Source organism: Botryllus schlosseri, chromosome 2 (genome assembly GCF_051294905.1).
Source record: "Botryllus schlosseri isolate E-star chromosome 2, Bs_hap1, whole genome shotgun sequence".
NCBI lineage: Eukaryota > Metazoa > Chordata > Ascidiacea > Stolidobranchia > Styelidae > Botryllus > Botryllus schlosseri.
The window spans coordinates 40,337,339-40,346,616 of record NC_137237.1 but is presented as its reverse complement, the minus strand read 5'-3'; the positions used below and the strand labels follow the sequence as shown (position 1 = coordinate 40,346,616).

Genomic DNA, 9,278 nt, shown 5'->3' with positions numbered 1-9,278 from the left:
TTGACTCGTCAATTTTTCTTCGACTCCCGAGTCAATCTGAATTTTTGAAGAGTCGAGTCAATTCGAGTCAAGCCATTTTTGCGAAGTGACTCGAGTCAAGTCAAATCATTCGAAAAAGGTAACTCTAGTCATCCCAACCCTGCGTCATACCACCAAATATAGGCCTACACTGTAAATTCTGAAGTGTTGCTCAACACGGAAAATTGAACACGAAACGTGATCCAAAAATTGAACGCCTAGAAGTGTTGCGAAGTGTTTAAATTAAAAGTGTTTACCTAAAAAGTGTTCAGCCTCAAAGTGGCTGGTTGACTAGTCACCGGAACGCAGGGCTCAAAATAAAATCAGATTTTATTGATTCATGAATAGATGACGCTTATAATACCCAACCTGGGTGATTAAATACGTGCAAACATTGAAATTTCCAATAGCTGCTGTGACAGGGTTTCATAAATTCAGATCAGCAGTTGAAACCGTTTCCGGAATAGTCCATGAAATCACGAACATCACAAATGATCAAGAGCAAACTCACTACAAATATCATGCAACTCGTTCAATCATGAAAATGAATGCATAGGGAATTAGGGATAGTGATAACAAAATATCATTTAGTATCTTCAACTTTCGTGACAATGGCATGGATTCAAATTCATTGGTTACATCCGTTAACGGAAAACATGATCAACACAAATCATTAAAACATATTTATAATTGATCAAATTATGGCTTGTAAATTTCTAATTTTATTGTAAAAAAACAAACAATGAATATATCAGTTTCACTACCACTACCACGATAAACAAGTAACAAAGTATTTTTTTACTCTTAATGAAATTGGGCCTGCTAACCATGCATCAAAAATATTCTTGGGCTTGCATTACAAGGATTTATATCAGGTTAATGCCAATCACTTTTGTTTAAATAACAAAGAAATCGTTTCTTTCAGTCCATACAAATTTTGCAGATTTACAGAAAAGATTTTGTTGTTATTTGCCAGTCTGCTGCAAAATATGAAATCTGGAAGTCATTAGGGCACTGGTTCATGAACATATTTGGACACGCCCCGTTATGATAGCAAAAAAAATTCACACACCCCTTATCGTCGTATCATGAAATTAAAAAAAGCAACCAGAACGCTAAAAATCCCAACTGATAGTTGGATGGCAGTGACGGTAATAGTTGTTGATGAGAGAATATTCAAATATTAAATTCTGACCATACACAGAGAAATAAGTAGAAGCTGCCATGTGCGAACAAGATTTTAGTTGACAGCGGGTTCACGCCCCTTCAAATGCTTTCTCCTGTTTGAGAACCACTCCTTCAGGGTATGACAATCCAATGCATAGTAGCTCAAAACGTCAACAATGTTTCTGAATACTTCATTTTCACTGAAGCAGTTTTATATTCTTGGCATCAGCTACAATCCAGGATCGGTCAATCTCTGATTCGTGGCGTGCCATGATGTTTGCTTCTTTTCTACTGGTCGACTCCAAGTTGTGCTCCCTGAAAATGTGATTAAATTCCAAAGTTTTGAATATGTCAATGAAAATTCTAAATTTTATGCAGAAATAAATATAAATATTTCACACATGCAGGTTACACAAGCGCAGGAAAGGCGCTCAAGTACATGTGAAATGCTATCACTGAGAAGAACTAAAATTCGCATAACGACTAATAAAAATATCTTGAATTAGGTCCGCGCTTTTTTCAATTCGGCCATTTTGACATTTACATTGACATTCAGACGCACAGGCCACAGTGAGAATGCAGAACTGTAACTCAGGATGAAATTTATAGCAGAACGTCTATGTACGTCTACGAACGGTCTATGTATATTTGTATGGTCCACAAAACAGAAAGATTACGATACCTGTTTCAATAAGACATGCGCTTGGGTCTTGGATTGTATTTGCTTGTCTCTCAATTTGGCTTGGAGAAGAAGACAGTTGACTTCATCAACCTCGTTTTGCTGAAAATGTAATTGATTGCAAACAAGATCCGAAAATAAATATAGTAGAATCGTTATTCCTATGGATTTGGATTTCCATTACAATAATTGACCAGACAAAGGACACATTGATTGTCTTTAGTAAAGACTTTGTGACATCTTATCGAAGGTGTTGAATACTTTTCCTTCATTGCAGTAATTGTAATTGTTCTCAATCTTTCAAAATACTTCCTTCCTGATTAAATTTAATTAACGAAATTATTTGGAATTAGCATGGTGTTTGCTTCTTTTCTACTGGTCGACTCCAAGTTGTGCTCCTTGAAAATGTGATTAAATTCCAAAGTTTTGAATATGTCAATGAAAATTCTAAATTTTATGCAGAAATAAATATAAATATTTTACACATGCAGGTTGCACAAGCGCAGGAAAGGCGCTCGGGTACATGTGAAATCCTATCACTGAGAAGGACTAAAATTCGCATAACGACTAATAAAAATATCTTGAATTAGGTCCGGGCTTTTTTCAATTCGGCCATTTTGACATTTACATTGACATTCAGACGCACAGGCCACAGTGAGAATGCAGAACTGTAACTCAGGATGAAATTTATAGCACAACGTCTATGTACGTCTACGAACGGTCTATGTATATTTGTATGGTCCACAAAACAGAAAGATTACGATACCTGTTTCAATAAGACATGCGCTTGGGTCTTGGATTGTATTTGCTTGTCTCTCAATTTGGCTTGGAGAAGAAGACAGTTGACTTCATCAACCTCGTTTTGCTGAAAATGTAATTGATTGCAAACAAGATCCGAAAATAAATATAGTAGAATCGTTATTCCTATGGGTTTGGATTTCCATTACAATAATTGACCAGACAAAGGACACATTGATTGTCTTTAGTAAAGACTTTGTGACATCTTATCGAAGGTGTTGAATACTTTTCCTTCATTGCAGTAATTGTAATTGTTCTCAATCTTTCAAAATACTTCCTTCCAGATTAAATTTAATTAACAAAATTATTTGGAATTAGCACGAAATGGGAAATGATCTCAATTTGATGTTCCAAGTATAGATCAGTAAGCAGTAGTTTAAATACAAGTTACCCCAGCTCTTTACATTCAACAACACCTCTGTTCAGGGCTGTGGAGTCGGTAAATTTTACCACCGGCTCCGGCTCCGACTCCACACATTTTCAATATACCGACTCCGACTCCTGAGTTCTTAAACGTACCGACTCCGACTCCTGGGTCTTTAAACGTACCGACTCCGACTCCAGCATTATTACCAATTTACTTCGAAAATCATATGCCACATTGTCGGTTGAATGACTATCATACAACCATTAAACATATGCAAACATATGATTAACTGTGGCATGCTAAATTGTTTCATTGTGGCACAACTCGAATTATCCACTTGCAATTAACATGAAATAAAGATTTGCTAAATATCCTTCCTTATTCAAGTTTTTATAACATGGACTCTCTAATATCCTGAAATGTATGAATCATTCAAATATGGCAGATATCTAATCCTGTTTAATAAAAATGTAGATAAAAAATCCAAGTGTAGCTCTTACGTATGACTCAGCAACTAATAAAGAAATTGAACTTACTAATTTTGTCATTGCACACTATCCTGATTACAAGCACATACAGTCTTACTGCTAACAATAGACATTGGTCAGAAATGGAATTTAGTTAAGTAGTCAAAGACCATAGCCTATGTCTAGTCTGCATGTACTTAATCAAGTATTCAAGGATTGGGACTTGCAGTCTTTCTTAATCATTTGTTCGACCCAAACAGCTAAGCTACACTACAAATATTTTTAATTTTGTCAAGTGGGGAGCACTCGCGCGAAAATTTTTTGCAAGATAACGACTGAATTAGGCTATAGCTATATCAAGAAATATGTCGCTATCATACATTGGGGGTCGCATCTGTATATCACTGGGCTCATTTGGCAAGGACAGGATTATTCGACTTTTAGACATAGCAAAATCGATATTATCAGTGAACATGCCTCTATCATTTTGTGCAAATGTTTTGTCGACGATCTCGCTGCGAGTGCACAAGCGAAGCCGTATCTCCTAATTGCGAATACAGTTAGACTCAATTCTGTGAATAATACGTATTTATAATTTTCAGAAGTGGGCTCAAATACTGAATGCAAGAAATCTAGTGACAATGAATCATGCGAAGTACCGAGAAAAATTTCAAGTCCAATAAATCTGCTATGAAATATTCTACTTCATGGTCATATACGAAGATCTGGGATAAATGTAGCTGGCCCCTGGATACGTCAATGCGTCAGAACTGTTGTTTTAGTCATCATCAAATTTCGCGGTCATGCTAATCAAATTTTGGTTGGCCTTGCGATTGTACCTGATGTCATAAATAATTTCGAGAATTACCTCGCAGGCCACACCTAACCTTCTCGTGTGCCAAATTTGGCCTTCGTGCCACGGGCTGGCCGCACCTGATCTGCATGTATGGTTAATAATAACAGTGGTTGGTGGTACATAAAAATTATATTGAAAATTCTTTGAAAGCAAATGTTTTCATGATAGAGAAGTTGGAGTCGGAGTCGAAGTCATAGTCATTCTCACAAACTCCGACTCCGACTCCAGTCAGTATTTTCCCACCGACTCCGACTCCAGCTATTATAGTTTTCACGACTCCGACTCTATCAAGCGAAAATTACCCCGACTCCGACTCCACCGACTCCACAGCCCTGCCTCTGTTCAATGTACACAGATCAAGCCTCTCTTCAGCTCATATCGCATATATAGATAGTTATTAAGAAAATTAGGACTGCAAAAACCAGCACATTACATGATCAATGGTGATATATGAAATGAGTAAATAGACTTACATGATCACATGTTTCCATGGGTTCTTGAGGCAAAAGTATTATCGCAAAAGATGACTGCACCGGCACAAAATCCGTTCAGATGACTCCTCACGTCACTATCAACATTGTCTGTTAGCACACGCACGGTAGAACCAGGGGGTCTCTTCGAAGAGTCGACACCAGTTGGATGAATTTGAAGATCAATCCAAGACTGTTGAAAAGAAAATACTTGTTTCAAAAATTTGCAATACAAGGGAACTATTCAATATTCGAACAGCTTCTCCGAGGTGCCAAACTTCAATATAAAATTGAATAGTATATGCATATTGAAATGAGCCCGAATATTTTCGGCTGAGACTCGTCAGGGGTAATCGTCAGTAACTAGTAGAGAACTCGAAAGAACGTTGTACATCAACAATCGTATCACAAAATATCACGTCACCGGCATTCAGTATTACGCAGATATCACACTGGATACATTTGTATGTGACAAAAGGGTGTCTTTCATAGAACAAATAATTATTGTAATGGAAAGTTGCATGTGACCGTACCACCAATTTTACTACAGCACGAGTAGCATACTTTCCTGGATTGTTAATCATTTTAGTGGAATTTTACCAGCAAACATTCATAAAAATAACCAAATGCAGCAGAATCAAATTCATTATCTAAGGATATACCAGTTTACTTACGAAATACCGCGATGCTTACCAGTATTTAAAACAACAAATGCATTTCAAGAAGGTGCCAATTGCAATACATACTACCTGCACATTAGGGTATTTTTCATATTCTTTCCATCAGCCGCAACCCAGGCTTGATGAGTCCCTGATTCGTGGCGTGCCATGGCGGATCTTTTTTTTACTGGTCAAATCCAAATGCTGCTCCTAGAAAATACGAAACATTACAAAGGAAAATTGTAAATTTGATGCAGAAGTAAATATAAATATTTCACACAGATAGGTTACAGAAGCGCAGGAGAGGTGCTCAGCCCCCCAGGTTGAGAACCACTGACCTAGCCCATTATAGTTCAGTAAGCAATAGTTAAAGTACAAGTTACACGAGCTCATTACGTTTAACTACATCTCTGTTCAGTGTAAACAGTTCAGGATACACTTTACTGTGCAGTGTACACAGATGAAGCCTTTTTCAGCTCATATCGAATAGCCCGTAAGCTACTCTGCGAGATAGTTCGTGAGAAAAGTAGGACTGCAAAAACCAGCAAATTACATAATCAATGGTGATATATAAAATGAGAAAATAGGCTTACATAATCACATGTATCCATGTGCTCTTGAGACAAAGGTCTGTATCACATAAGATGACTGTGCCGGCACAAAACCCGTTACGAACGACTCCTCACGTCACTGTCAACATTGTCTGATAGCGCAGGCACGGTAGACCCAGGGGGCTCTTTTTAAAGAGTGGACATCAGTTGAACGAATTTGAGGATCAATCCAAGACTATTGAAAAGAAAATATTTGTTGCAAAATTTCGCAATTCAATTGAACTGCTCAGTAATCACGCAGATATCATACTGGATACAGTTTTTTTTTCTGCAATAAGTTGTGCGTGACAGAAGGGTGTATTTCATAGAATAATTGAGTAATGGAATGGAAAGTTGCACATGACGTTACCACCAATTTTACTCTGGCACAGTTAGTATACTTCCTGGATTGTTAACAATTTTTGTGAAATTTCACCAGTAAACTTTCATAAAAATCTTTATCACAAAGATAACCGATTGCAACAGAATCAAATTCATTCTCTAAGGATATACCAGTTCACTTACAAAACAACGTGATGCTTACCAGTATTCCATACAGCAAATGCATTTCAAAAAGGTGCCAAGTTCAATACATACTACCTGCAAAATAGAGTTTAGTTCAGTTACCGTATCACAATAAACTCAGAAAAGTCAAATTTGGGGATTGGGCAAAACAAATACTACCCCTTGTGATCCATGGTTTGTTGAAAAGATTGTTTGTTTGGCTGTGCTATTATTGGGGCGATTTTTTGGACCTAAAAAGGTAAGATTTTGACTAAAAAATTCAACTTCACACATATTTTGATGATGAAAAACTTAATTTTGACCCCATGTACTTAAATTAGGTTTTTCTCACATAGTGTTAGAATTGTATTACCAGAACTTATCTTTATTTCTGGCTGGAGCTCTCTGTTCTTCCGAAGTAATTTGATCTGAAAAAATCTTTTAGCATGAAAATTGACAAATTTTTACATGAAAAAGAACTTATTTTATCGAAATCTGGACCCATGAATAATTCTAGTATTAGTTACATCTCGTATTATGGTAGAAATAATTAAAAATTTGTTGTAGTACAACGAAAGATACTTTCCTACATTTTCGGGTAGAAAGTGTCTGTCCTAACTAAGTAGCTTGGCAAGAATGAAGAAAGAACGTTCACCAGCTGCAGTTGTTGGCCGGCAACACTGAAGTTGTGCGTACACTGCACTCTCTCTCTCATTATGACAAAGTTGTCTACATTGCAAGTATTCATCATACGGTTTTTAATCGAAGAACCAATGCCCACGCAGTCTCGCTTCAGTTAGGATAGTGCAATAGGCTACGTTGAGTATTTGTTTCATTTGACAGTTTATGATTCACAATGAGCAGACGATGGTCCGTCTACAACGGTAGGACTATAAAGTAGGCTACAAGATGTAAATTGTAAAATGATAAGTTCACCGACAGTGCAATCATCTATGATACAAACGAAATGCAAGTTGCCAACAAAATTTTGATTTTGTGAAGAATTTTGGCAATTTTTGACCTAACGGTACAATTTTGACAAAATTCTGACCTATTTTGACATTTCAAAAATCGCTTTAGTTAACACCTTACCACTTGGAATAAACAGTAGGCCTACAGTGTAAAACGTGTTGCAGTTGAAAAACAATCAAAACCGTTGCATGACTGTCATACCGGCATTCAATTGCTGACATTGCAGTACTTGTCTACAATGGACCACAATATCGCCTACATAGTGATATTTCAGTGTGGATAGAGAGAACATCCCTTTATCCATATGTCAAAAAAGTTAATTTTATAGCAGCTTCCCATCAGTACCGTTACTGGACCTGGTCGCAGCCTGGTATATTATCAGATTCGAAGCTCGATCATCCAGCAATAATATCAGACGAATCATATACTACAAAACATCTAAAGAACATTCATATGAATAAGGGATATGAGTAGCCTGCTACAACATCTAAAACAAACGACGTTACTGCAATGTCAAAAAGAGTTAATTTTATGACTATTCTCACATTACATACATTCAATAACATTTACCGCATCTCCATACCTTACAGTACATGGAATTTATGATCCTTTACGCCATCAGGTAGCAGAAACTGCTTCAATATATCCATTTCGCCAAGTTTTTTCGTGTACCTTACTCTCTGCCTGAAGCCTGACGAACCACCAATTCAAATCCAAACTGAAATCGAGCGCGCTCTACCGCGACGAAGGTTGTGACCCCTCTGCGTCACAGGGAAATATGTATATTTCATTGAAATATTACCCTTAAACTTAGTGTTGGGTCAAGTGAGTAATATTATTTTACATATACCGTGATTTAATGTGATCTCCAAATGTAGCGATGGTTTATGAATGCAAAATTGATGATAAATTACCAAGTATAAATTTTCTTGAAAATAAGCCGCAGTGACGAAGTGTTACAAGTAAACGGAGAAATACGCAGAAGCGTTGCGACGATAATGGCCCAATGCGTTTATATGCCCAAAAAGTGTGTCTGTACGCAGAAAAAAGTGTCATGAAGTGTTCAATACGACCTTGCGGATTTACAGTGTATTTCTGTTCTGTTCTGTTTTGTTGCAGTTCCAATTCATATTGCTGCCAGCGCATGGTCGCAATTTTGTGATGCAGCTTTCGTTGACAATTGTTGATTGTTGTGATGTGTTCGAGCATGGGTGGGCAAACTACGGCCCGCGGGCCGCACCCGGCTCGCAACGCCGTTTAGTGCGGCCCGCGAAAGCCTAAAGAAACGTAAAAATATTGATAAATGCGCAATAAATTCAAATTACTGTCGGTGCGAGTTAGTGCGGAGCATGGACCGGAGTCAGATTGGATATCCGGCCGGATCGGAGCCGGATCAGTACTTTTTTGATAATGCCAGAATCTTTATAGATAAGCATGACGTTTGTAACTAAATAGCCACCCACCAACCACGCGCAAGTAACCGTCAAGCCAGTGCGAAAAGAAACGAGCCATATTTTGAAATTCACGGAACCACCGTACCGTGTTGGGCCGGATTTCCGGCAGGACTTTTTCATTTTGGGCCGAAGCGGATTGGAGCCCGATCAGGTTTCCTGATACGGCCGGAGTCGGACCAGAGAATGGGCAAGCCGGATCGGAGTCGGACCAGAGAATTTTTCGATCCGCTCCGCACTAGTGTGAGTATTTGATTAAAATTTTTCTTAATATATTTCA

At 37.7% G+C, this 9,278-nt stretch overlaps 1 long non-coding RNA gene across 4 annotated transcripts; it reads right to left on the bottom strand.

The window, feature by feature from the left end:
• Positions 1–330: 330 nt before the first annotated feature.
• Positions 331–8,598, bottom strand: LOC145434657 (uncharacterized). Of its 4 annotated transcripts, XR_013913516.1 has the most exons (9): positions 8,131–8,598; positions 6,949–7,003; positions 6,616–6,671; positions 6,075–6,267; positions 5,572–5,691; positions 4,826–5,015; positions 2,631–2,729; positions 1,868–1,966; positions 331–1,500 (listed from the first exon to the last, which is right to left on the bottom strand). It is a non-coding gene; the product is annotated as an uncharacterized LOC145434657 (long non-coding RNA). The 4 variants fall into 4 exon arrangements; XR_013913515.1 differs by having other exon boundaries at positions 6,949–8,598; XR_013913517.1 differs by lacking the exon at positions 6,949–7,003.
• Positions 8,599–9,278: the final 680 nt, after the last annotated feature.